A 27,704-nucleotide genomic window follows, 5' to 3' on the forward strand; every position below is an offset into this window, starting at 1 on the left:
TTAGTACTTACAGGCTCTGCACATCACACGTACATGCCTCATGCAAGGCAAAGGGCATAAAGGTTACACATGGACACACATATACACAACTTCTTTACCATGTGTCCAAATGCCATCACTGAATACTGGTTACAGAGTTGTTTTTTTCAGATAAGTACCCCACTGGAGTTTCTTATCTTCTATTTCTTTTGTATTGATTGGTTTCATGTCTTCCAGAAATGGAAAATGTCAGTGTGGAAGGCATATTCCCCATAAAGACTGTCATGACCAGTGCTTCTCTTGTTTGGTGCTTCCCACGACCACAGTGTTCTATGTCAAGTTTTTTTCAAGCCTAATTACCTGGAAAACCAACATCTTGAGCTGTTGGCTGAAGGTGCTTTGGGAGAGTCTTCTCATCTTGAGGGTCAGCCATCTGCAAAGAAAAAGGCCAAAAAAGTTAGGTCTGATATGGCTGCTATCCACCCTCCCCCCAGATGTCTCTCGTGAGGCTAGTAAAAGTCTGGAGGATCATCTGGTGGTTGCTTCGGATTCCTCTGGCTCGACCCCATTGAAGACCGGTATGGATCCTACTCCTTGCATGTCCTCTGATGCTTTACAGACATCTGCTCCAGACATTAAGGAGGAACCATGGCTGATTATATCCGAGGGAATGAGGGAGGCTCTGCATATTTTAGCAAGGGAGGAGATCCCTACTACACTTATTTATAGTCGACAAGGGTCTGACCCTCAATGTGTTTTGTGTTGACATCTCGCAGAAAAAAGAAAACCAAGCATCTTTCCCCTGCAGTTAAGGATTCCCAGTGTGAATGGCAAGCTTTTACTCATGGGATGTTTAATGCTTTGATGTCTTTAAAGCCTCCTCAAGGGGTGTAAGATGCCTACCAATTCTTGGTCTTCCACCTCTCTTAAAAAGACCCAGGGAACTGCATTCATCTGATGAGGATCAGGACTCTGGGGGAGAGTCCTTAGCTTACAATTCCCAAATCCCTCCCCTCTTGGATTATGGTTCAGAGGAAGATGATTCTATTAATTCAGATTCTCCCTTGGAGGAAATCTCTTTTGGAGACACTGTTGCCCATATGACAGACTTGTTTAAGTGGGATTGCTTTCAAGTTTCTTCTATCCAGAAGAGATATTATGAATTCCTTCAGATGGAGTTTCCCAAACCTTCTGCTGTTCCCTCAGTTTTGGCTGCCTCCTCAGTACTTTCTCAGCAGCTTCTATGGTCCCTGATTTTCAGCCCACAGCTCCCAAGAAACCTGACAAAATTTACAAAGTTCCTGATGAATGTAAAGTTTTGTATAAATATCCTTCTGCCGATCCCTCTGTAGTGTCTGTCACTTTAGACAAACCCTCCAAAGCTTTTGCCATCTAGCAAGCTACTTCCTTCAGACAAGAACAGTAGGGCCACGGACAGGCTAGGCAAGAAAGTTTATATTGCAGTCACCTTATCCTTTAGGGCCATTAACCAGTACCAGACTCATGACTAGGTATGTTTTGATCATCTTTTCTCAGTTTTTCAGGTAATCTCTGGTCTCCCTGCCTCTGAAGTGAAGGCTTCCACCCTTTCTTTGTTAAGTTCCACCTCTAAGCTGCCCACCATTCTATTAAGTGCAGTTATGATACTGCTGATGCTTCTTCCAGGGCTGCTTCATTTGATTCAGTCATGAGATGTTACTTATGGCCTCATTTTCAGGCTTTGTCTGATGACATTAAGGCCAACCTGTTGGATGCTGCTTTGGATAACAAAAATCTTTTTGGTGCTGCTGCTGCTGAACTTTGCAAGTCTCTTCAGGATAAGGCAAAGGCCTTGAAGGAGTTGAAACATATTTTTGTTTCTCCCATTCCAAAGTTTCAAAGGAATTATCCTTCCAAATCTGCTTCAGTTTGCAGGTAGTTTCACCATCTGCCCAAGGGGAAATCCCGCTGCCCACCTAAACACCTACTTCCCAGAAACCTGCCTTTCAGGATAAGCCAGGTTCTATTTGACAGTCTGCTTCCTCTTTCCCTCAGCCAGGTCCCTTTATCTTGTCTTTCCCTCTCCCTTCCACACTGGATGAAAATCACAACAGACTCTTAGGTTCTATTATCTACCAAGGATATTTCATGGTTTGGAAATCCCTTCATCCCTTTTTGGGCATTCTTCAACCTTTTCAGGAACAGCTACCTTTTCCCCCCAGTGATGCTTCACTCTGTTTTGGTCCAAGACACCATTCAAGCCATAATCCTGGCCCAGGTAGAGAGGGTTTTTTTTTACTCCAGTATGTTTCTGTTTCCCAGGAAGGAGGGCACTTGGAGACAAATTTACCCTCAAATTCACCCTCAGCCTCTCTGAAACTTGCTTACCACACCACACACACATGACACTGAAAACCTTCCCCATGGTTATAATACCTTCCACCAAGACAGACTTAAGAAAACAGGGGGAGGTGTAGCTGTTCCATATTCCAAATCAACTTTCCCTCCACCCTCTCAATCTCTCCTCCTAACGTCCACCCAGCAAAAGTTCTCATTGTCAAATGTAAACTGAATACCCACAAGAAGTTAGCAATTGCTACAATCTACATTCCCCCAGGTTAGAACATCCCTACTCTTTAACTCCTCATCTCCTGGATCTCTCTGACTATTTCTTGCAAAACTGTTATCTTGGGTGACATTAACAAACCAGAATACACTAAACACAGATTCCACTAACACCAGCATTAACCTCTATGGCTTCTCTCCACTAATCACTACCCCTATACTTCTAAATAAACTCACCAATTCTGCCTGTACACTTAGCTGGATCCTCACCTCCAATCCTAACCTCTATCACAACCCCACCACACTGCCAGATACCCTAAGTGACCACCTTCCCACCTTCATACAGAGACACTCTCCCCAACTGCACAAATTCAAGCAATACAAAGACAGTCGGAAACTCACAAGTTTCAACCCCAATACCTTTAACCACGTTCTCTCCTCAATAAACTGACCCTTCCTACATGACCTCCCCTTCGAAGACACTGTCCTAAAATTTAACAGCATCTTCCTGAACACTCAAAACTCCCTGGCTCCCATCAAGAAAATAAGAATCGAATGTCATTTCACTTCCTCGTTAACACAAGCCACTCAAAATTTATGAATGAGAGAGAGTGTGTGTCTGGAAAAAATGGGAACAAACAAATTCCTTTCTGATCGTCAAAGCTATAGAGAGCTCCATTATCAAAACAAACAAAAGGTCAACCTTGACAAGAAAAATTTTTACCAAGAACCTCTAAACCACCATCACTTCAGCCCAAAAATATTCTGGCATTGTTAATAAACTCCTACATCCTGGCAGCCCCTCTTCACCAAACCCCTGCCCTTACACCTCTCCCATAGATACTGCCACACTTAACTCTTCCTTCATAGACTCCATCCACAACCTGATCAAAAATGACAACATTACCTACCCCACTAACCTGCCATTTACACAAAACAACTTCTTCTCTCTTAAGCCTGCCCATACAGCTTATATTAGATTACTTCTCAGAAAACTTAAAACATGCTCACCATCTGCAGATAACCTACCTCCTTTATTCCTTAAGCTTGCTACCAAATTCTATTGCTTATCCCATCTCCATATTAATCAATAGAGCAAGCCAAGAAAACATCGTCCCTAAAATCTGGAAGAAATTCTGTCATAACCTTACATAAAGGTGGCAATTTGACAGACCCCTCCAATTTCAGACCATTCGCCATTCTTTCTCCCCTAGCAAATATTCTCAGAAAGTACATTCATAAACAGCTCCTTGATCATCTTCTACTAAAAAAGCTCCTACCCCTACCCAACATAGCTTTTGCTCTAACCACAGTATATCTAATGCAGTGATATCCTTCACAAATTCCATTGCTAAATCTTGGGACAACAATACCTTAGTCTCCTATTTCTGGACCTCCCCAAGGCCTTTGACAGTGTTATCTATAAATTACTTTTATCCAAACTAACAACCATTAATCTCTCCAACTCTGCACTTTCTTGGTTCTCTAGCTACCTCTCCAACAGATAGTTTGTTAAATGGCAATCTATCTCTTCTCCCTTCCTACCAGTACAAACAGGGGTTCCCCAAGGCTTCATCCTTGGACCCCTTCTATTTAATATCTTTACTAACAATCTCTACTCATCCTGTCCCCACTCTTTAATAAAATATGCTGACAACTCTACAATCTCACCTACTTTCACACCCTTACCTAAGAATCTCTCCACTCATATGAAAAATGGCTAACATCCAACCAACTTCTACTAAACCACAAGAAAACCAAACTCCTCCTATTCCTCCCCAAATCTCTCCACCATCACGAAACTACCTTTACGTTCTCCTCCCTTTACAACACAACCATGTCTGAACCTCACACAAAACTTCTACGAGTTATTGTAGATGACCAAATAAAGTTTGATCTCCACATTCAACAGTGCATCAAAAGACTCTGGAGCTTTTCTCCTCAGGCCTCTGCTGAAAAGGGGCTGCTGCCCAGTCGGTCTAACCCAGTTAACAAATTTCAAATAAATAAATAAATACATTCTGGACCTTTTACCAGCTCTACACCTTTCTCAAGATTCCTTCATTTTGGACGTTCTCTTCAAACCTTATTTCCTCCTCTTCTTGTTCTTCCCCAGGCCTTTCTTGTATCTCTGGATCTCAAGGACGCCCTATTTCATACCCCATTCCATCCCCTTTTTAGGGAATTTTTACATTTCTCTGTTTCTTCCTTATCCTCTCAGTTATCTACTTTGCCATTTGGCCTTTCTACTGCTGCAAGGTTATTCACCAAATGCCTCACTCCTGTTAATTGCTTTTTGCAGGATTACAGGAGTTCAGAACTTTCCTTATCTAGTAGATAAGCTCATTAAAACTTCCTCCCCAAGGCTCGGCTTCAAGATCTCCAGTTTATGTTCCTATTAAACAGTCTGGGGTTCACCATAAACTTTCAAAAAGCAGCTCTGATCCCTTCTCATGATCATGTTTTCCTTAGTTGCAGGATCTAGACCATCCTCATGCTGGAATCCCTGACTCCCCCCCCCACACACACACACAAGGCTCTCTCTCTCATTGCCTTTTTCCAGTCTCTTCTTCCCCTGCAGTCAGTCAAGGTCAGGGACTCTCTCAGTGCACTTGAGTTCATGGCTTCCACCATTCCCATGCTTCCTCTGGCCAGGCTCCAATGAGAAAGCTACAGTGGTACCTCCAAGGCAGTGTGGCTTCAACAATGCCTCCCCATGGACTTCCCAGTCCCCTCCTTCCTTGTCTCAAGCTTAATCTTTAGTGGTGGATTCATCAATTCACTTTCAACCTGGGGCTCCCTTTCCAAGTTCCAGCCCCGACTCAACAGTTCTTTACAGATGCCTTAGACATGGGGTGGAGGGCCTCCTTCAGCTCTCACAAGGCTCAGGTCTCTGGCCTATGCATCAGAAGTCAGACCACATCAACATAAAGGAGGTGAGGGCCCTGCTTCTGTCTCTTCAGGCTTTTCATTCTGTATTTCAGCCCAGGCACCTAAACATTTTCACAGACACCACCACCATGATGTGATAAGTCAAAAAGCAAGGGGGTACAAGGTCTTATCTTCTTTGCAGGCTAGCTCTTCAGGTCTGGGTTCTAGCTGTCCAGTATCAATGACTGTTCAGGCAGTTTAAATTCCCTCGGAGCACAATCTAGTGGCAGATTCTTTGAGCAGGTCAAGAACACACAAGCTTACAAATGTATGCTTCACAGTTATGTGCTCCTGGACATTGCCCATTGGTAGGATATTTCTCAGGTATATCTTTTTGCCTTCCCTCTGAACAGATACTTTTCTCTCTTTATTCTGTTTCAGAGCCCCAAGTCCATTGGCTTGGAAAGTAGATTCCCTATCTTTTCCTTGGAAGGGGATGTTTCTGTACACTTTTCCTCCCCCCTCCTCTGCTGCTGACCATCTTGCAGAAGATCAGGTAAGACTCCCCCAAAATCTTGCTAGTGACTCCCTTTTGCCCTAGATAGCACTGGTTTCCCCCTTCTTTCTCACTTGGCCAGGGACAATCACCACAAACTACCTCACCAAGTGGACCTTCTCATACAAGACAAAGGTTCTCATCCATCCTCAGTTGTCCACTCTTCAACTGAAGCTGTGGATGATAGGATTTTGATCCCTTTCAGGCACCTCTTTTCTGAGGACGTCATTTGGGTCCTGCAGCATGCCAGGAAAACTACTACCAGTAAATCATTTTTGTCCAAATGGAAAACAATTTGTCTGGTGCCTCTCTTGAAGCCAGGATCTTTGCAGGTTCCTATGATTCTCTCTTGTTTGTGATCTGCTCCATGCTGGGTTAGCATATTCTTCAGTTAAAGCTCACCTGCCAGCAATTTCTGCTGGTCTGCCTTTGGCTTCTCCTTTGGCCTCTAGATTTGAGGTCAAGCGATTTCTTAAAAGCATCTGTGACATCCACACTCTGGACTAGTAATCAAGGAGCCTGAATCCTTGCCACTGGCACTAGAGAGGAACGTTCACTTGGAACAAAATTGGATACACCCAGTATTTCCAGATATAGTTCTCTGCATAAAGCATAATTTTCCTTAAGAGCACACAGGAAACACACTCAGTCCAGAGTTTGGATTTCTGTGTGTGTCTTTCTACCCAGTAAGATTCCCCACTGGCACAGTCAAAGGGTTGAATCCTCATCTGAGTGTCCAAGCCAAGTCCTACAGCATCCTCTCTGTGAACCAGTGCTGTGTGTCCCTGCTCCAAGAAGCTCACACACAGACACACACACACACACACACACACACACACACACACACACACACACACACACACACACCTGGGAAAAGTTGGCACAGATTTACTAGCTATGCCCCTTTCTGCCCAGACTATAAGGTAGTCACACTGCCACCAGACACCCCAAAGCCAGCTACTCCAAAGCTGTTACAAGGGTACCCAATTATACTAAGTGAAATTAATATTAATACAAATGGTAATGTTGACCAAACAGCCAGGCCTACAGGAATAGCCACAGTGTCATCAGCAGATATAAGTACTCCCAAGGATTATAACAGTATCTAAAGGCCAGACACAAGTTTAAATATAGGTTCATAGGTAAGTACTGGGCTATCTTCCCGAAGGCATATATCAGCCCAGCCACGTTGTGCGGTAATCACCGCCCCTTTGGTTAGTTCCCAAGGCCCTTGATCTAGCAGCTAGTACCCTTGGCCCCTATCTAGTAGAGCTGTTGATATGATCCCTGGTGTGAACTTTCTGTTACCCATCCACTCATTAAGGTTCCTCTTGAAGAGTGATAGTGAGGGGCTCTGTCTTATGTAGATCGGGACTTTGTTCCATAGCAAGGGAAGTCTTTGCGAAGGGAATCTATCCCTCCAGCATGTTCTATTCATTGTTGTGCTGAGGTTTATATCCCTAGAGCGTGTAGCTTGAGTAGATTTGGTTTTGCTAAGATGGAGCATGTTCAACAGTTCTGGGTTGGACATGGCTCTGTATGTTAGACAGACATTGCCTCTGAGAAGGCGTTATGCAACAGAGAAAAGCCTTAGTTTTTTCGATCGTCCTGCATAGGGCAACTGTTTGAGGCCAGTGATCCTCTTAGTGAGGTACCTCTGTGGTCTCTCCAGTTGCTGGAGATGCCTAGCCAGGTACATTCCAATTGGTGCATTTTACTCAATAATGGGTCTGATGAGGGAAGAGTAGAGGGGCACCACTACATCCTTAGATCTTGATGCGAACCCTTTCATGATCAGATGGGTCACATAGAAGGATTTTCTAACCACCTTGGCAACATGGTTATCAAAGGAAAGCGGACTATCTACTTGGGTCCCTAGATCCCTTATTACTTCTTCAGATTTCAGGGGATTACCTCCTATGTGGTAGTTCACGGGTACTCTGTTTTTTCTAAAGGGGATTACTACGCATTTTTTAGCATTTATCTTGAGACCATGGCTTTGACACCATGCATCAGTCTCATTAAGGCCCTTCTGGAGGATATCCATGTTGGCCGGAGACTCTATTATAGCACCCAGTTTGCAGTTGTCCGCAAACTTGGTCAGCCACAGCCCTTCAGTGCTTGCCTGTACTTCTGAGAAGTATATGCCAAACAGGAGGGGCCCCAGGACAGAGCCCTGAGGCACACCGCTCATTACTGGTCTGGATTCAGACATAGATCCCACTACTCTTACTTTGTAGGATCTGTCTGAGAGCCAGTTTGCGATCCATCTTGCGACGTAAGGGTTTATGCCCAGGTTGGTGAGTTTATCAATAATACCGAAATGGGGAATGGTGTCAAATGCTTTAGCAAGGTCAAGGTAAGCCGTGTGTACCTCCTTTCCCTTATCTATAGCCTGAGTAACCATCTCAAAGAAGTCCACCATTTTCAGGAGGCATGATCTGCCCTTGGCGAAGCCGAACTGTGTGGGGTCAAGTGTTTGGAGGCTCCCAATCTCTCCATTTATGAGTTCCATAATGATTCGCTCCATTGCCTTACAGATCAGACTGGTCAGGCTTATTGGTCGGTAGTTCCCAGGGTCGGTTGTGGGCCCACCCTTGTGCAGCGGAACCACCATTGCTGTGCGCCATTCTATGGGCATATATCCTGTCAAGAGGCTGAGACTGAACAGGGTATTCAGATGCTGGGTTAATTCATTTTGGAGCTCGTGTATGACACAGCCCGGGACATCATCTGGTCCCATGGAGGCAGTGTTTTTAGCTTTAGATAGAGCCTTATTAACCAACGTATAAGTAATAATTGGAGTTACACAATCCCCTGGAATAGTAATAGGCCCTGTAGGTGGTGGTGGTGGTGGGAGAAATTTGCACTGAACCTGTCAGCCAAGATGTTGGCAATGTCAATGGGGTCAGTGTATTTTGTTCCATTTTGTACTAGCTCAGAACAGACCTGAGCATTGCCATTTAGGTTTTTGACGTAACCATAGAAGGCCTTATGGCTATCCTTGGCATACTTGGCAACTTTCTTTTCGAAACTGGCTTTAGTTGACTTGATGAGGGCCCTCAATTTCTTACTGATGCTGATCAGGGATGATTTTTTCTACTTGAGATTTGACCTTTTTTTGTATAAGTCTCCTCCTTTTATTGTATAGTTTGCTTATGGCCGGGGTCCACCAGACTGGTTTCTTCTTGCTTGAGGAAAGAGTCTTGGTTTGATTTTGGATAGCACGGTCCATGCAATCCTGAAGATGTATATAAAGTGCCTTGGTATAGGATTCTGCATACTGGATGTCATTATCCTTCTGCAAGGGAATAGTGAAGCTTTCCACTTCTGACGCAAGTAGTTTGAAGTTTGCTTTGGAAAGTTTTTTTACTATGGTTTCTTTGACTAGGGAAGGTGGAGGGGTGAGGATGTCCAGGGTTATCAGTTTGTGGTCTGATCTAACCAGAGAGGGAGTGATAACGGGTGTGGTACAATGGGAGCCCATATTTGTGATGACTAAATCCAATATGTTGTCCCGTCTAGTGGGAGAACATACCAATTGTTCAAGGGCATTTGAATTTATAAATTCTATTTAATAATAAATAAAAAAAGAACATGAAAATACTAAACATCTATTTACAATAAACACCAGAGTTTCAATCACAGAAAATATTAAAAATAACACAGGTGGACAGGTTCACACAGTTACAGAAAAACAATACTAACTAATCTCACTATATTTTCCAGACTAAAGAATTATTTTTCTCTGGTTACTTATTAGAGCAAGACAAGATGAAGTAGGTGAGTGATCCTTCTTTGTCAGGTTACAAAAACAGACTGCCATGAGACTTGAGTCTCACCTAGTAATTAAAATATTTTTGTCCTAGATTACAGATTGACATCATATACATCTGGTCATCTGACTTCTGGTTCCCATGTAACCCCCTTGGCTAGACGCTGTCAGGATTTAGCACATAGGTCTCAATAATACACACACACACACACACACACACACACACACACACACACACACACACACACACACACACACACAGCCTTGATAAGATCTGCTGCAGCTCCTGGAAGTCATAAAACACCTCCACTCTTCCTATAAGGAGCCAATAAACCATGCTTCTTGCAGACACTGCATTGCTGGCTTCATTCAAAACTGTGAGATAACATCTTTATGGCCAAGGTCCAGTAATTTAATTTCTTACTACTTTCCAAAGTCAGGTGGACTGAGAGTAACTTTTTCTCTCCCAGTAACCTCTGTTAAAACCTATACACTTAAAAACTTACAATAATACATATATATATCTTTTTCTGACCAGCAGAGCACACTGTTGGCAGATTTTTTTTAACACAAGCAGCTTTACAAATACATTTTTCAACACAAGCATCTGTACAAATCAGTTTAATATTCAAATAACATATAATTATTTACTAAATTCCAGCTACCTCTGCTGGCATATGTTACACATCCACTGCCTTACTTCTCCTGGCATAGCTGGCAATACCTCACATAGTCACAGCGTCCTTCATATCAGGCTTTCAAGGAAGCCAATTCCACTTTCCTGGGACCTCAGTTTTATTCTTGAAAAACTGACTCGGGCTCCTTTTGAGCCTGATGCTTCAGCTTACTTACAACATTGTACCTGAAAGACTGTTGTCCTTTTAGTCCTCATTTCAGCTAAGAGATTGTCTGAGCTTCAGGCTCTCATGGTTGTTTCTCCTTTTTCAGATTTTCAGAGAGACAGGGTGCCTCTTCGTACTAATCCTTCTTTTATGCCCAAGGTGATCAATGAGTTGTCTCTTAATCAATCTATTTATCTTCCTTTTTTTTTCTCTGCAGTCCATCAGTGAGAAAGTTCTTCTCACCTTGGATTTGCATAGATGGTTCAGGCATAACTTGTATAAAACTAAGAATATTTGCAATTCTGAGGAGTTTTTTGATTCTTTTTATCCCAGGTCTTTGGGTTTGCCTATTTCTAAGCAAACAATCTCATCCTGGATTTCTATGACCATTTCTTATTATTATTCTTTTCATGGTAAATGTCATTCTTCCTCTTTTAAAGCACATTTTATCAGGAGTATTCCCTCCTCTAGTGCTTTTTTTTCAAGAGACTGGATACTAATTCCATCCTTGAGGCTGCTACTTGGTATTCAGTTCATTCCTTCACTAAGGGCTGCATGTTTGATGTTATTTCTAGGGCTAGAGCCGGTTTTGGCAGGAATATCCTGCAAGGGTTTCTGGAGGACTCTTCAGTTTAATACTCCTCTCAAGTTTCTTATTACTCTCCATTCCAATCTTTTAGGAATACTGCACCAGTGATATTGAAGGACACAGTACTGTTGTGTAAAATCTTACCATAACAGTAGATGTCCTCTTCATGGTTGCAGTATTTGCTCCCTCTCTCCTGCCTCTTCTGTTCTAGCCTGTTCTTTCCTGCCCTCCTGGCCAAGGGGTTTTCTACCTTTTCTCCATCTGGATGTGAATGTTCTTTCTTATCCTTATGGATATTCTGTTCCTCCTGAGGCTTTTTCAGTTCTGAGTGTGTGCATCCATTAGCCATCTTTATGCCCTATGTCTTGTGTGAGGAGCGTACAGGTGATGTATGGTGCCTATAAGAACTTAAGGCTTTGGTATACTGACTGGACGTTGGTCTAGCCTTGCAGGAGATCCCTTCTGTTAGGAATACTGCAACAGTGAAGAGATGGGCATCTACTGTTATGGTAAGATTTTACACAACTGTACTCTTTTGGTAAGACAGTCACCCCCACAAATTACTACATTGGTAATACATCCCCTGAAAGCAGAACCCAGTAGTCAGGGATTTTGGAATGCATGTAGACAGAAACTTGGCCTTTATCCATCGTGTCTACAACACAAATCAAATCGTTCTATGTTGCACAACTTATAAGCATCCATATCCAGAGATATTGCTCCGTTCTACTCTGTCATCATAAGACCATTCATTGAGTGCAATGCCCCCTTAACCATGTACCTGAGCAGGCATATGCAACAACTGGAGCATCCACAGAGATTCCTCACAAAAAGAACACATGGTTTAGAAAACAAATCCTATTCATATCCCCCCCAAAGCCTCTTCCTTATACTCGGTCTTTCAGGCTAATGAGATGTGACTTATGCCTGGCCTACAAAGAGAATTCTACCTTAAAGGACATGTTGCACACCTGCAAAACAGAAAGCATCAGAAACCCTCATTCCAGTGATGTAAACCTCACCTACAACATAAATAGGACATGCTGGAGGGGCAGGTGTGTGTTTAAGAGGCTACCCCTTCTCTGGAACATGCTTTCCAGTCACATAGAGCAAAGTTCTTCCAGCACTTACTCATACAAAATTTTGATTAGTGGATGGGAAATTGAAAATTTACCACAGGTCTAGCACCCATGTATATTACAGAGAGGAAGCTTGTAAATGTTCAACCACTTATGTCCAAGTTTATAAACTCTGACAAAACCTATAGGACTTGCACCTTTCTAATATATCTGGAAAGCATGGCTAGTCTTAAAAAGGCCCTTTAGGGTCATTAGCCTAGTATAATCCTACGATCTTGTGATCTGCAAAGTTATTAGCCTGGACCTATTCATTCAGCCTGTCTGATCTGACCTGTGGATCCTCAAGATGCTTGCTGGATACAACTCAGCAGCATCAGTGCTCCAGCCTTGAGCCCCTTTAAGATTTTCTTTCCCATCATGAATTAGTGTCCAGAGTTACCTCAGAACTCAATGGCTGCCACTGTGTACAGGCACAGATCTCCCTGACTCAGTGAAAGCTAAGTACTTCACCTCATTTTATACATCGTATTTGCTTCTATCTTGTGCTTTCTTTACTATCTTCTCTGCTCTTCATATTAATATAGAAAAGTTGATTGCTTGTAACACATCTTTAGCCCAGTTTTCCTCCCTTTCCCCCACTAGCATTTCTTCCCACCAATGGGCTACATATAATGTGACATTTGTTCGGCCTTTGGGTCCAGAGCTTAGCATGACAGAAGAAATAAATTCATTCTTAAGACGCTTTTGCCCTTCGATCCAGACATTTCTAAGTCCAAGAACCCTACAGAAAAGTCAGTCTATAGACTTGCAATTGGAGGGACGGGAATTATGAATTAGTACACTTTGCCCTGACAGCCTACAAGACAGCAATAAGACAGCCCAATATAAACTGTGCATTGTGAACATGTAGAAGGAACAGAGATGCTGCCAAACGATTTTTCAGGTAATCAAATTGTTTTTCAAAAAATGTACTTCTATACCCTACATATTTAACAGTCACATGCAAAGCCATGAAATAAAAACCTACAGCACCAGACTCATGTGCCTGTCAATGCATGCAGCTATAGGTCACTTATACCCATGTTAGAAAATGTGTGCTGCTGCTGATGGTCCTGCAGCTGTTTTAGAACAACGGCCCTTTACTATGAAGTATACTAGCCACAGAGAAAGGAAAATATGACTTCTACTATGTAATGATAGAAAAAACATATACTGTAACAGTTTTAAGTAAGTGGTCAGGAAAGAAATCAATGCCAAGTGCTGCCACAGCTTATCCATTAATCTGTCATTAACTGCACCTGCAGCGCTTTCTGCTTACAGAGTATTTATGCACTACCTCAAAATGTAGTTGAGAGCCAAAATACATTTATCTTACTCTTGTTTTACAATACAGCATCCACAAAGACACCCAAAGTCATCTCCGGCAAAAATTACAAATCAGTAGAACTGACTGCTCACTCAATTTCTGAGAACCTGCAACAAGTATTAATTTGTAACAAATGTCAGGTTAATTATACTCCACAATGTGTGTGCAGCATCATACATGAACATCAGGCAACTACTAGTATGTTCACACCTGCAACTGCATGAATAAATCAAAGATCCATTCAAGTGTTACTCTTGGTCAGAGTTGAGTAGTCTGGTACCAGACTAAACCCATCAGAGTCTAATAGTGCAGCTGCTGTCTCTTACACCATCTTAAAGTTTGCACAGTTGCCAGTTACATGTTTTAACTGCTGGCCATTAGAAATATTTAAATCACATCTTCCTACTAATACACCAGAATGGAGTAAATGAAGGTAGGTACCAACACAAAGCTGATCTGACAAATACCCAGGCTAGAGAAAAAGGGACAGAGTACCTTAGATAACCAGAAGAAAGAATTCCTGCTTTAAAACAATATCACTGTTATGGAAAATAGACACGTGCCCTGTAGCAAGACCTCACCCTCAAAAACAAAATAACCACAAACAATATTCAACAGTGACTGCAGGACAGAATCCCAAACACAACTACAAATTACCCCATCCTCTTCAAGAACAGCAGCCATGAAGTCAAATACTACATTCCCCCCCCATAGCGAATAAGAAATGTATTAACTGCAGAGCAAGAGGCAATCACAGACGACACTCATGGAGGCATTTGGGGAAGGGGCAGGCTAAGGAAGTAGCCACCAGGACAGAAGAACGAGCTTTCCTGGTAGCTTCCCAGAAATCACTAACTGAAAATACACAACTTACCTTGTGTGTGAGTCACCATTTGTCAATTTCTAAAACTGATGATATCATGCAAATCAAGTGTGCACAGTGCACACACTGTTTATGAACACTTAATACTATGCTTGAAACCAAGAAATTCATCTAAGTAGTTTTAAGAATCAACTTTACAGAACTAGCTGACTTAAGAGAGACAATTTTTCTCTAAACTGGACATCCCAGACTGGAAAGTGGTTCTTTATATCAGGCTAAAGATAACATTACTGGAATTGAAATCTTTAGAAAAGGGTAGGAGCAAACTACATAGGAAAAAATGGGAATTGTGGCAACAATACATACAAAGGAGGAATGAAGTCTAAATGGCAGCAGGACTTAATGAGCTATGTGCTGTTTAAGTGAGAAAGATTGGGTAGATTATAAGTGATGTATAATGTTTGCAACTGGGAGTGTGTCAGTATGGTTTGTGATCTAAAGTGTTTGCAACTAGGACTGTGTGTGGTTTATGTAAATGTATGATTGCCCATGTAGTAAGTAATGTTTAATAAAGATGTTTCTAGTTTAAAAAAATGGCAGGAAATAAATAATTTTGTAATATTGCTTAGGTTATATGATAGTAATATATGTGAAGTATAATGTTTGTTACGTTAATATAATTTGATTTATTTTATATGAATGCAAATTTGTCTATGTCACAAATGATAATTCAATAAAGGCGCTCTTCAACAGAGGAAAGAAAAATTAAAAGTTAAAGGTCATTCGATAGCTGAACCACCTTCTTTCACACCTACTTCTCCAGCACGTAAGAAGAGCACAGAATCTGACAAATCTAAACCTAGACAGAAATCTAAGGGTAATGATAACAACACTGACAAAACAAGAGAGGTCACGAAAAAGATTACTGGATCTGACTGCTGCTCCAGAATTGGATCCAAATATTCCTTGGAGTTCAGATCAGTCAGCCTCTGGGATCCATTTGTCTCATGATCTGTCTCGGTTCTTAATAGAGCCGGTAAGTCCTAGGCTGCATTCTCCAATATTACACAAAGAGAGACCTTTCCAGACCATCATCTTTAGCTTTCTGCACCCGGTTTTACAGGAGTCTCTAAGAACAAGATGTTGACAGGGTGATGAGGAGATTAAGAGCTCAAATTCAGCTTGGAGTTCTTTCTATACTGTCACTATTGAATATACAGAGTATGGTGCAAACAACTCCCCCATTACAAATTCCAACACCAGTCCAACATTTGGATCTAGTTGGATAAGTTGCCTTCACGTAGACCAGCACCACCCCAACCCTGTGTTGAAACACTCTCTCCATGTCACTCTGTTAGGGACAGCAGGAAAGTAAACCCCAGGATGTTTAGGTAATAAGCTCCATGTCTGACGTGGAACCCTGTGATCTTCCCACAGAGAAGTACACTATAAACAGACATGTAAATGGAATATGATCTCAGAAGTCCATCACTGAAGATACAGACTTTGATGAAGGAGAAGGATCCCCCAGGTCCTCACCTGAAGAAGTCACTTTCGGTGAAATTCTTGAACTGATGAAGCAGGAGAAGGGATGATCCACCAGTGATCCTTCTCCAGAAGAGTCTGTGTTCCTGTAGGCCTTTGGCTCTGGTCCATCAACATCCTGGGTGGTACACCCCATTGACCCTTTTTTGTTGATCTGTTGGCACAATGAGCATGGACGGACCCAGATGTGGTGGAAGCCATTCCTAAGAAACCTGATTAAATCTGCACCTTCTGACAGAAAATTCTGGAGCAAATAGCCACCTGTAGATGCAATTGTGATAGATGCATCGACCTAAAAAGAAATCTCAGAAGAGAGCACTTCAAGTCCATCCCTTTAACAAGGAGTCCGCAGCATTGGATAATTTTTGGAAAAGGTACTTATGCTTTGGCATCCTTTATCTAACTCATGTTACTTGAGTCCAGAGAGCTTTGGCTAAGGAGATTTCCAAATCTCTTGTCAGGGCCCTGCCTATAGATATCCAGAAAAATATGGAATCTCAGCTATCAACCCTACAATCATCATCTAATGTGGCTGTGCGGCTAATTTCCAATGCAGCCGATGGTACAGCAAAAGCAACAAAACCTAGCATTACTATCCACTGACATGCCTGGATATCTATTTGTGACTTTCTGGAAAGTTTCAAGAAGCCTTTCATTCATGCCCTCTTTGATAGGTCAACCTTATTCGGATCCAAGGTGAAAGCGACTTTAGAAGTCAGCAAGATGATAAGACCCTCTCTGCTGTGGGCATCTGATTCTCCACTCCTCAGAGATCCTTTTCCAGGAATCAGGTCTGGGAAGTTGGTGTGGCTTAGGAAATCAGAAGGAGAAATTTCAAAGTTACTACAAAAAAAAAGAGTCATCCAATCAGCCCCCAAAGACCAGCAAGGATTCAGAGTCTACTCAAGGTTCTTTTTAGTTCTAAAGAAAACAAGGGACCTCAGACCCATTTTGGACCAGAGTCAAGTAAACCAGTTTGTAAAGCAGACAAAATTCCAGATGGTCACAATTCAGTCCATTTTGCCTCTGTTCGGGAAGGAAACTTGGATGTGCTCGATAGATTTCAAGGATGCATACCATCACATAAAGATAGACATTCAAGGAGAGTTCTACATTTCTGGTCAGGAGCCAATCAACAGTTTAGAGCTCTGCCTTTCACTGTCAACACAACACCCATGGTGTTCATCAAGATAATGGCAACAGTAGCATGATGACACAATCTGCTGGGGATCTAGGTCTTCTCAGATAGGTTCATAGGTTGGTACTAGGCTATCAGAACTAGGGCCTATACAAGCCTAGCCATAACAATTCCCTGGCTATTTCTTCCCACACTACTAGCTCCTAACAGCTACCTCAAGACTAACAATGTGTCAACACAGAGACCTCTTTGCTCCAGTTACTTCAGAGACTTGGTATCTCCATCAACGGGGAAAACAGTCAACTATCCTCTGCTAAATAACTACAGCTCATCAGATGCCACCTAGAAACAATCTCTCAAGCAGTCAGCCTACCCCCTCACAGACAGCTTTCCATCCGGTGACAGCTTTAGCTCTACTAAGACATCTTTCTCCCCAGCAAGATTAATGCTTCGGATGCTAGTCTCATGGCATCCAATATACTTCTGGTACCCTTAGCAAGACTCCACATGAGACTTCTTCAATGGACGCTAGCCATACAATGGTGTCAGAATCTTCACCCACTCCATGCAAAGATAAGGATCACTCCAGTTTTCAGAAATCATGTACAATGGTGGATAACATCCCCTACTTTCACAGAAGACCTTTCCTTTGTGAGGGATCTCCACATGGAGGTGGTGACCATGGGCACTTTCCTCTTAGGGTGGGACGTAGGGCATTTCAAGGAAAAGACTGTCCAAGGCCATTGGTTGCAAACAGAGGCAAATCTTCACATTAACATTCTGGAGATGACAGCGGTCCTCCTAGCATTGCAGACCCTTCAGGATACTCTCCCCAGAGGTGTTATAGCCACCCAGACAGACAAGTTCCTATCCATTATGTAGGAAGGCCATAAGGGTATGGCAATGGGTGATGTCTTCGCATTTCTTTCCAATAGCAATGCATATCCCAGGGAATGCCAATGTTCTTGTAGACAAACTGATAAGATCTATTCTGATGCCTCATGAAGGGGGTCCCCTAAACCTAGTAGTAGTAGCAAATATTTTCAATAGCTGGGGGCAGCCTTGCTGTGATCTCTTTGCATCCTATCTCAACAACAAATGCAGAACTTACTTCACCCTGATCCATTCACAGTTACAACTGCTGAAAGACGCTTCTGTCCATCACCAGCCCCAAGGACTCCTTTTGCCTTTCCTCCCCTTCCAATAAAATTCCTACAGAAAGCAAATATGTCCAAGGCCAGAGTGATCTTCAAAGCTCCCCTTTGGCCTTAATAAACATGGTTCTCCTTCCTATGGCCTCTATTAGTTCATCCTCCCTGGATGATGGACCATTTTCCAGATGCTCTGCCTAATCCTTCCAACTTGTCTCCACTAGATCGCATGTCCATGAAACTAACCACATGGTTCCTCCAATTTTGAGAAAAGCCAGAGTTGCCAGGCTGTCTCCTGCAGTGGTTCACATTCTGACAGCTTTGCATGCATTTTTTACTACTACTACTACAGTCTACCACAGTAAATGGAGAAGATTTTCCATATGGGCTTATTCTAGAGGTGTAGACCTATTCTCTGCTTCAGCTCCTACCATCTTACATTTCCTTTCAGAATTATTTAAACCTGGCTCCAGCTATTCCATCATCAAAGTAGTGTTAGGAGCCATCTGCGATTTCCATACAGGCATCAACAATTTGTCTATACCTTCCTTTAAGATTTTGAAAGCCTTTCTAAAAGGTACCGTCCTTCTCAGACCACCTATCAAAGATCTAGCGTGTCCATAGGAGGTTACTATTATGCTACAAATGTTGACACAACCACCCTTTGAACTACCAGAGCAGCAACAGCAGATATCAAATTTCTCTGTTGGAAAACTATTTTTCTGGTAGTGATTACATCAGCCAAGAGAATGTCAGAATTGCAAGTTCTTTTTTGCTAAATCTTCCTATCTGATCTTTTACGAGGATAGGGTTACTTTGAGAACTAATCCTTCCTTTCTGCCTAAGGTGGCATCTGAATCAAACCTACATCAATTTATTCATTTACCAGTTTTCTTCACAAAGTTCTCCAATAAAGGGGAGTACATCTTGCATACCAGCAGTTACATTTTTTACCTGCACAGAACAAGACCCTTCAGGAAATCTGATTAATCATGTGTGTCCTTCTCAAAAGGAGAAATTGGGAAAAGCAGTGTCCAAAGTTTCTTTATTCCACTGGCTTTCAAAATGCATCTCTTTTGTGTATACAAAGAAAGGCTTACCACTGTCATATAAATCAACGGCACATTCAACCACAGCTGTAGCTGCATCTACAGCATTTGCTAACAGACTTCCTAGTGATGACATCTGTGCAGCAGTCACTTGGTCAACATTATACACTTGTATTTCCAATTACAAATTGGATGAACAATCAATATCTCATTCATCCTTTGGCTCCACCATTCTCTGGAATGTTTTTCCATGAATCCACCCAGGCTTTAGTACTTTGGAATCTGTCCCACAGTTGACGCGGACAAAGATAGACTACATTGGAAACATAAGTTATGTATTTACCATAATGACAGATTCATGCTGCATATTCTATTTCGGGTTCAACATCCCTCCCACCAACCCCCTCCAAATGATCTCATCATCCTGGAGGACTGGACTAGGATTATAGTTAATTGTTTTAGGACCTTATTTTACTGGGTTTATGGCCTTGGGATATGTTATATACTCATATAGAATGTTATCAGTTGTTTGCCATGTCTTCATATAAACAATGCAAACTTAATCTGAGATGTTGAGGTGGAGTGCAGAGGGGGAAGAGTCTGAGCTCTGGAGCAAAGTCTTCCTAGGCAGTGCCAAAGTCAGATCCCACAACCCACAGTTGAACAGGATGAAGATCAGACATGAATCTGTCATTGTGGTAAGTATATCATTTTCTCTTCCTTACATCTGTAAAGATATTAGTTCCCTCCCAGTATCAAATGTTCAGTGGGAGTCAAAGTCTGCAGCTTAAGGCAGCTGCATGTTTTGTTCTGAGTGAAAATTTACAGAGTCTCCTTTCTAAGTACTTTCCATTAAAAGTATAATGGCAAGCAGTTCTGTGAAAAACAAAAGTTTGAAATTATTGGGAAGTGAATAAGAGCAGCCTTCTTAGGCAGCCTTAATACTTTAATGCACTTAATAGAACAGATTATAATTTAACTACATTTACAAATAACCAATGCATTTTTTTCTTAGGTCTAACAGTTCATGTTTTTGAAAGCATGCAAGTTGCTTTTCACATCAATAAGAACAAAGATAAGGAAAGACAGCAATCAGTGTAAGTGGAAACACAGACTGTGGTTTCTGTTTTAGCATGAGTAATCTTAATTTTAGGTTAGAAAATGTCTGTGGGTGCAGCTGTCAATTTGGGGCAATTGTTCCTATCTGGAGGGATAAACTTAATTTGGTACATAGTTTTAAGTGTTTATTGTATTTGTTTGCTTTTGTTTACTGGGGTAGTCTTTTCTGGGAACTGTAATTCCCATTTTCAGTGGAGGCCTGGGGAGGAAAGCTCCAAAACAAAGAAAGAAATGCATTCTGACAATTCAAAAGAAAACCATTTTGAAAATACTTAAGCAAATGGTCCCAACAAGCTTTATTTCCAAAGCATATAGAGTTGCTTGCTACTGAGATTTGTCTGCATACATCAACTGGACATAAGCTGATTTAAGTATATTTCCTGCATTTTATTGTGGTTTTATAATTTGGACTGATTCCTCAGATCTAGCTCTGTTGAAACTGTATTGTGTGTGTCTCTGAAGCTCTGCACTAGTTGTTAAACTGCTTTGAAATTCCTTTAAGTGTTAATTAGCTTGGGGGGTTTCTGATAACATTAAAACCTGTGTTGGTTACATTTCTTGTAATCATTTTAAATAGAGTTGCTTGCTACTGAGATTTGTCTGCATACATCAACTGGACATAAGCTAATTTAAGTATATTTCCTGCATTTTATTGTGGTTTTATAATTTGGACTGATTCCTCAGATCTAGCTCTGTTGAAACTGTCTTGTCTGTGTCTCTGAAGCTCTGCACTAGTTGTTAAACTGCTTTGAAATTCCTTTAAGTGTTAATTAGCTTGGGGCGTTTCTGATTTAAGTATATTTCCTGCATTTTATTGTGGTTTTATAATTTGGACTGATTCCTCAGATCTAGCTCTGTTGAAACTGTCTCCCCCCCCCCCTGTTCTTGGTTGTAGTTTAAATTTGGTGGCTTTTGCAGTGCCCGCCCCACTGTAGATTTGATCTAGGACACTCCCCCAGTCCCATCTCTTTACCGCATTCTATCTAATAAACCCTTTCTGCACTTGCTTTTAGTCCTTTTTAATTTAATTACATTTTTTTCATACTGTGTGTGGACTAATATTGCTACATACTCAAGTGTGCCAGCTTGCACTGCATGTGAATTGTTTTTACTACTGTTTTTGCTACCTTTCTGAAAAAAAAAAAATTCTGCTTTTACTGTATTTGTGTTTCTTCCTAATTTATTTTGCTTTTGCATCATCTTAAAAGTACTCAGTTGTATTTATTACTTCTTGGTGCAACTCATTCTAAGCCTTTTAGTTTAAGCACTTGGGCTTCAGACCAGTTGTTTTACATTAAGAAGGTTTGTGGTTTGCACTGTAGTGGCAGGACAGGTAGCTTACATCCTTCTAAGTTGGGAACTGCTGATTGAGGGCTCAGTGCCAGTTATTCTAAAAGTGTATTAATTCTGGTTTAAGCACTTGGGCTTCAGGCCAGTTATTTTACATTAAAAGGGTTCGTGGTCTGCACTCTTGTGGGAGGAGAGGCTGGACTCTGCCCTTCTGAGCTGGGAATTTCTGGTTAAAGGCTTATAGTGCCTGCATATTTGAACTGCTTCTTACTGAAACTGGTACACCTTGTTTGCTGTAGCGTAGACTAGATCCATGCCTGCTGAATCTAGCTTTGTTTGTATAACTTAAGCACTAATCCAGGCATTCTTCAAAGTATTCAATTGTATTTATTACTGCTTGGTAGTAACTTGATTAAAGTGTAGCTATCATTCTAAGACTTTTGGATTAAGCACTTGGGCTTCAGACCAGTTGTTTTACATTAGGAAGGTTTGTGGCCTGCAATGTGGTGGCAGGACAGGTGGCTTACATCCTTCTAAGTTGGGAACTGCTGATTGAGGGCTCAGTGTCTGTTATTCTAAAAGTGTATTAGTTCTGGTTTAAGCACTTGGGCTTCAGGCCAGTTATTTTACATTAAGAAGGTTCGTAGTCTGCACTCTTGTGGGAGGAGAGGCTGGACTCTGCCCTTCTGAGCTGGGAATTTCTGGTTAAAGGCTTATAGTGCCTGCATATTTCAACTGTTTCTTACTGAAATTGGTACACCTTGTTTGCTGTAGCATAGACTAGATCCAGGCCTGCTGAATCTAGCTCTGTTTGTATGCGTGTTTGCTTGTTATTTCCCTGAAACGCTAATACCACCTAAACCGCGGCTTTTCAGCGCTTCAGTGAATCCCTAGTGATATCTGCATTGCTTACTGTACTCATTTCCTTGTTTCACTTAAAAGAAAGTTACTGTTTGTCGTTTTTGCATTTAAGTTACCTGTAACACATTGCATTTAAGTTACCTGGCACTTGCTCACTAAAGGCACTTGCTCACTAAAGCAATTATATAAGTCAGCACTAAAAAATTAAAAGCACTACACTCTCACAAAGTCCTCTCGAGTACCTTGTTCCCCATTGGCCCTTTTTTTTTCAATTATAAAGGAATTCCCAATACTATTCTAGCATGTCCAAAGGTCAGTCGTCAATCTTCTCTCCGGTCCAGCTGGTGAATCTGGGAATCTTGAGGCAATGTTACAACTGCCTCATGTACACAGACAACCCTCTCCTCCTCCCAATAAATTCCAACACATGTGAGAGATGCATCCATATAGCCAAACTGGAGGCTAAGCTCTCTCAACTCAGTACTGGCGTAACCAAGTCAGGAGGAGAAGGAAACCACACTCAGTACAATTCCAGTCTCACATAGACCTACCACGACAGCAGACCAAACACATAAACACACAAAAACATACTCGGAGGCTCTAAATAAAAATCTGCCTAAGCAGCAGAGACCTCCAAAGCAGACACCCAAGCAACTGCTACCCCAAAACAAAACACGTGCAACACATATCTCACAAAGCCAGTGTGCCGAACAGTCACAGCCCTTAAGGCTAAACAACACACCTGATACACTTGTAATAGGTGACTCTATCATCAGGCACACTGACGTCCCGCTCACCAGGCTGAACAAGGAGAAGGTCACGGTGAGCTGCCTGTCGGGCGCTAGGATCCGCCACATAACACAAGCACTCAGGTCACTCCAAGGCAAGTACAAATATGACTCAGTCATTGTCCATGTTGGTGTGAATGACCTGAGACGTACCTCCCTGGACTACATGAAGAGACATAGAGGAGCTCTCTGAGCATGTGGCCCAGGCCGGTATGACCCTGACCTTGAGTAGCATCTTACCCTCACCAAGAATGATGCCACAATATGAAGACAAGATGATCAATTTCAACAATTGGCTTAATTATTAGTGTCATTCAAAGGGGATCCAATGCCTGTCAGCCTGGGATGACATGCTCGACAAGCCACGATGCTTTGCTAGGGACGGTCTGCACCTGTCACCCCTGGGCTTTCGGATATTGGCAAAGGCTCTTGCTACCCCCATAGTGCCTTTTTTAGGCAAGGCTCAAAAGACAAACCCACCTCCATAGGTATCACAAGGGATAAGAAACTAAGAGTAATGCTACTCAACGCCAGAAGTCTAAACCTCAAGATGCATGCACTCAAAACTCTCCTTAGCATGGAGAAAATCGATATCTGTGCAGTAACAGAAACCTGGTTCAAGGCTCCCGAGAGCACCCCAGCACTACCAGGTTAAACCTCATACCATGCTTTTCGGCCCCAAAACTTGGACCGACCCACAAAAGGAGGGGGAGTATCAATATTCGTCAAAGATACTCACACCTCCAGGTTGGTGGCACAGCACGAAGCATCAGAGACTATCCATGTGCAACTAACAGTGGGTAAAACTGCCTTCCAGTTTATAGCCTGCTACAGACCACCCTCCCAAACCCAGGAACCCCACTCGGCCTTCATGAGAACACTGGAAAATATGAAGGTCTCTCCAAACACCATTATATTGGGCGACTTCAACTACCCAAACATAGACTGGGAGCATTACTCTAGCTCCAACACCCTAGCCCAAAGGTTCCTAGAATTTATAAACTCAAATGCTATGGAACAACTTGTTACCACTCCCACAAGAGGGGAAAACATACTGGACCTGATCATCACACCAACATGGGGGCTCTATGCTCCAGACCAGAAGTGTATCCCTCACTGGTAAGATCAGACCATAAACTAATCTCACTGGATGTTCACATCCCGACACCACCCCCTGCCCAGAAAACCACAGTGAAAAACTTCTCTAAAGCAAATTTCACACTCCTCAAAACTGAGGTGGAATCCTTCAAAGCCCCCGGGCCTGTGGAAAATACGGCCCAGACCACAGAATCCTTTATAAACACATTCTATGAACACCTTCAGGAATGCATGGATCATGCGATCCCAAATAAAACCAAGATCCAATCCTCCAAAGGCAGACGTCCTGTCTGGTGGACCCCAGCCATAAACAAGCTATACAATAGAAGGAGGAAGCTACTAAATGATAGAGCAAAATTCCAAAAAGGGAAGGCATCTCTGATCAGTATTAGCAAAAAACTACGGGCACTCATAAAATCGTCTAAGGCCAGCTTCGAGAGAAAAATTGCACAGGATACTAAGGATAATCACAAGGCTTTCTTTAGTTATGTTAGGAACCTGGGTGGTAATTCCCAGATATGCTCAGAATTAGTCCAAAATGACAAAAAATACACCGAACCCACAGACATTGCCAACATCCTAGCTGACAGGTTCAGCGCAAACTTCTCCCCACCAAAAGGGCAAATATCTATTCCAGCAGAGTGCTGCCCCCCTGACATCTCGGATGCTCAGGTAAGAGCCTCCCTCTCCAAAGCAAAAAACACAGCATCAATGGGACCAGACGGTGTCCCGGGCTGCGTCCTGCATGAACTCCAAGAAGAGCTCAACCCAAACATAAAACTACTGTTCAATCTCAGCCTTACTACAGGATATGTACCCAAAGAGTGGCGTACAGCAACTGTGGTCCCTCTCCACAAAGGTGGTGCCTCAACGGATCCTGGAAACTATCACCCCATAAGCCTGACTAGCTTGGTCTGCAAAGCTATGGAAAGGATAATCATGGACCTCATAAATAAAGATATTGGGGACCTACAGACACTGGATCCTACCCAGTTCGGCTTTGTTAAGGGCAGATCCTGCCTCTTAAACCTGGTTGATTTCTTTGAAACAGTCACCAAGGCCATTGACGAGGGGAAGGTGGTCCACACAGCCTACCTGGACCTCGAGAATCCCTTTGATACAATACCCCACTCGGGCATTATAGATAAGCTCACCAGCTTAAATATAAACCCCTATGTCACTAGATGGGTTGCAAACTGGCTCAAGGACAGAACCCACATGGTTAGAATTGCTGGAGCCATGTCAGACTCCAAACCAGTTACAAGTGGCATCCCACAAGGCTCAGTCCTGGGACCTCTCTTGTTCAGTATATATTTCTCGGAGGTACAGGCCAACACGGAAGGACTGTGGCTGACCAAGTTCGCAGATGACTGCAACCTGCCCGCCATAATCGACTCTCCAGCTGACACAAGCATCCTCCAAAAGGGCCTCAAAGAAACAGACAACTGGTGCCAGAGCCATGGCCTCAAGCTAAATGCCAAAAAGTGTATAGTCATCCCCTTTGGCAAAAACAAAGTGCCCACAAATTACCACATAGGTGGTAATCCATTAAGTACAGAAGAAGCAATTAGGGACCTGGGGACCCAAGTTGATAGCAATCTCTCATTTGACAACCACGTGGCCAAAGTGGTTAGAAAAACATTTTATATAGCCCACCTAATCATGAAGGGATTCACATCTAGATCAGGGGAGGTCATCGTGCCTCTTTACTCATCCCTCATCAGGCCCATAATTGAGTACAACGTCCCTTTTGGGATGTACCTTACCAGACACCTGCAGCAACTGGAAAGACCCCAAAAGTACCTCACCAAGAGGATCAAAGGGCTCAAACAGATACCATATGCTGCCCGGTTAAAGAAACTCCAGCTCTACTCAGTGGCATATCGCCTGTTCAGAGGCGATCTGTGCCTGACGTATAAAGCCATGTCCAACCCGAAATTAATGGACATGCTGCACCTCAGAAAATCCAAATCCTATCGAGCTACACGCTCGAGAGACCTGAACCTCAGTACTGAAATAAATAGGACATGCTGGAGGGACAGATTCATAATCCAGAGGCTCCCTTCACTCTGGAATAAAATCCCAGTCCAGGTTAGGCAGAGTCCCTCATTGACTCTCTTCAAGAGGAATCTTGATGAGTGGATGGGAGATCGGAGGTTTACCCCGGGTATGACTTCTGTGTCACTGTTAGACAGAGGCACAGTATACTAACCTCAAAAAAAGGGCATAGCAAAATTAATTTAAAATGGGTGGCGAAAGCCAAACACATTCTGGCTAGGCTTATAAATGCCCTAGGGCAGATAGCCTAGTATGAACCTATGAACCTATATCAGATTAAGGAAATACATGAACTGATGTTGTCAATCTTCACATCATCCTTGACAGTGGGTTCAGTTCCAAGCCTCGGAACCAACTCAGATGTTTACTTCAGCTCGCTCCTTCCAAACTCTTGAGCTAGGTTCTACCCATAATGCTCCTCTCTAAATTAACAAAGATCCCGTTTGCCACTCCATGTGTCAGACTTGTCCTACTGCTCTCGGGCTTTGTCTTCTTAAACAGTAATTTTTTTCTTAAAAAAAATATCTATTCTCTACTTGATAGCTTTTTCTATTAAAACTATTGTTCCTTTCTTCTACCCGCTTCTCTCATTCCTTAACATGCATGTGTGTATCATTGTTCAGCTATCCCTTTCTACCATTGGTAGTTCCTTTGTGTACCACTGTTGGTACCTTTCTTTTACCTTTTAGGTAACCTTGTTTACTATCGTTGGTCTTTTTCCATTTTCTTCTTCTAATACCACTCATAAAAAAAAAAAATCCTACTATCCCTTTGAGAGAGTACATGTGTGTGTAGTTTTAGGATGGCTGAAATGTCTGACTCCACAGCTAAATCTAAGGGCACCTCCAGTTTTAAAAGGTGCCTGAAATGTAACCATAAAATGCCCAATTCGGACGGGCATGTGTGGTGTGTGTACTGCTTAGGGAAGGTTCATTTACAGAAAAATTGCTCAATATGCCACTGGTTCTTTGCTAGGACTCTCACCGAATGGAGAAACAAACATCCTAAAAGGTTTGTTAAAAGGAGATTTCGAGGAGACCACTTCTGGTTCCAAAATGGAAGCCAGTTCTTCTTCGTCCTCCTCTTCTTCAAGAAAGAGACCTTCCTCGGTTCCTAGTTCCTCGGAATTGCATAGAAAATTATTTAAACAACCTTCATTGTTGAAAAGTTCCTCGGCAAAGAC

The 27,704-nt window shown here is 42.4% G+C and overlaps 1 protein-coding gene and 1 non-coding gene across 2 annotated transcripts in view; both read right to left on the reverse strand.

The window, feature by feature from the left end:
- The window catches only part of GNG7 (G protein subunit gamma 7), an 832,631-nt gene that overhangs the window by 301,475 nt on the left and 503,452 nt on the right, over window positions 1-27,704 (reverse strand). The gene's annotated exons all lie outside the window — the stretch shown is intronic.
- Window positions 13,759-13,932, reverse strand: LOC122809911. The gene has a single exon (XR_006366016.1).

This window comes from Protopterus annectens, chromosome 8.part0 (assembly GCF_019279795.1).
Source record: "Protopterus annectens isolate FY-2018-M chromosome 8.part0, PAN1.0, whole genome shotgun sequence".
In the NCBI taxonomy this organism is placed as follows: Eukaryota; Metazoa; Chordata; order Ceratodontiformes; family Protopteridae; genus Protopterus; species Protopterus annectens.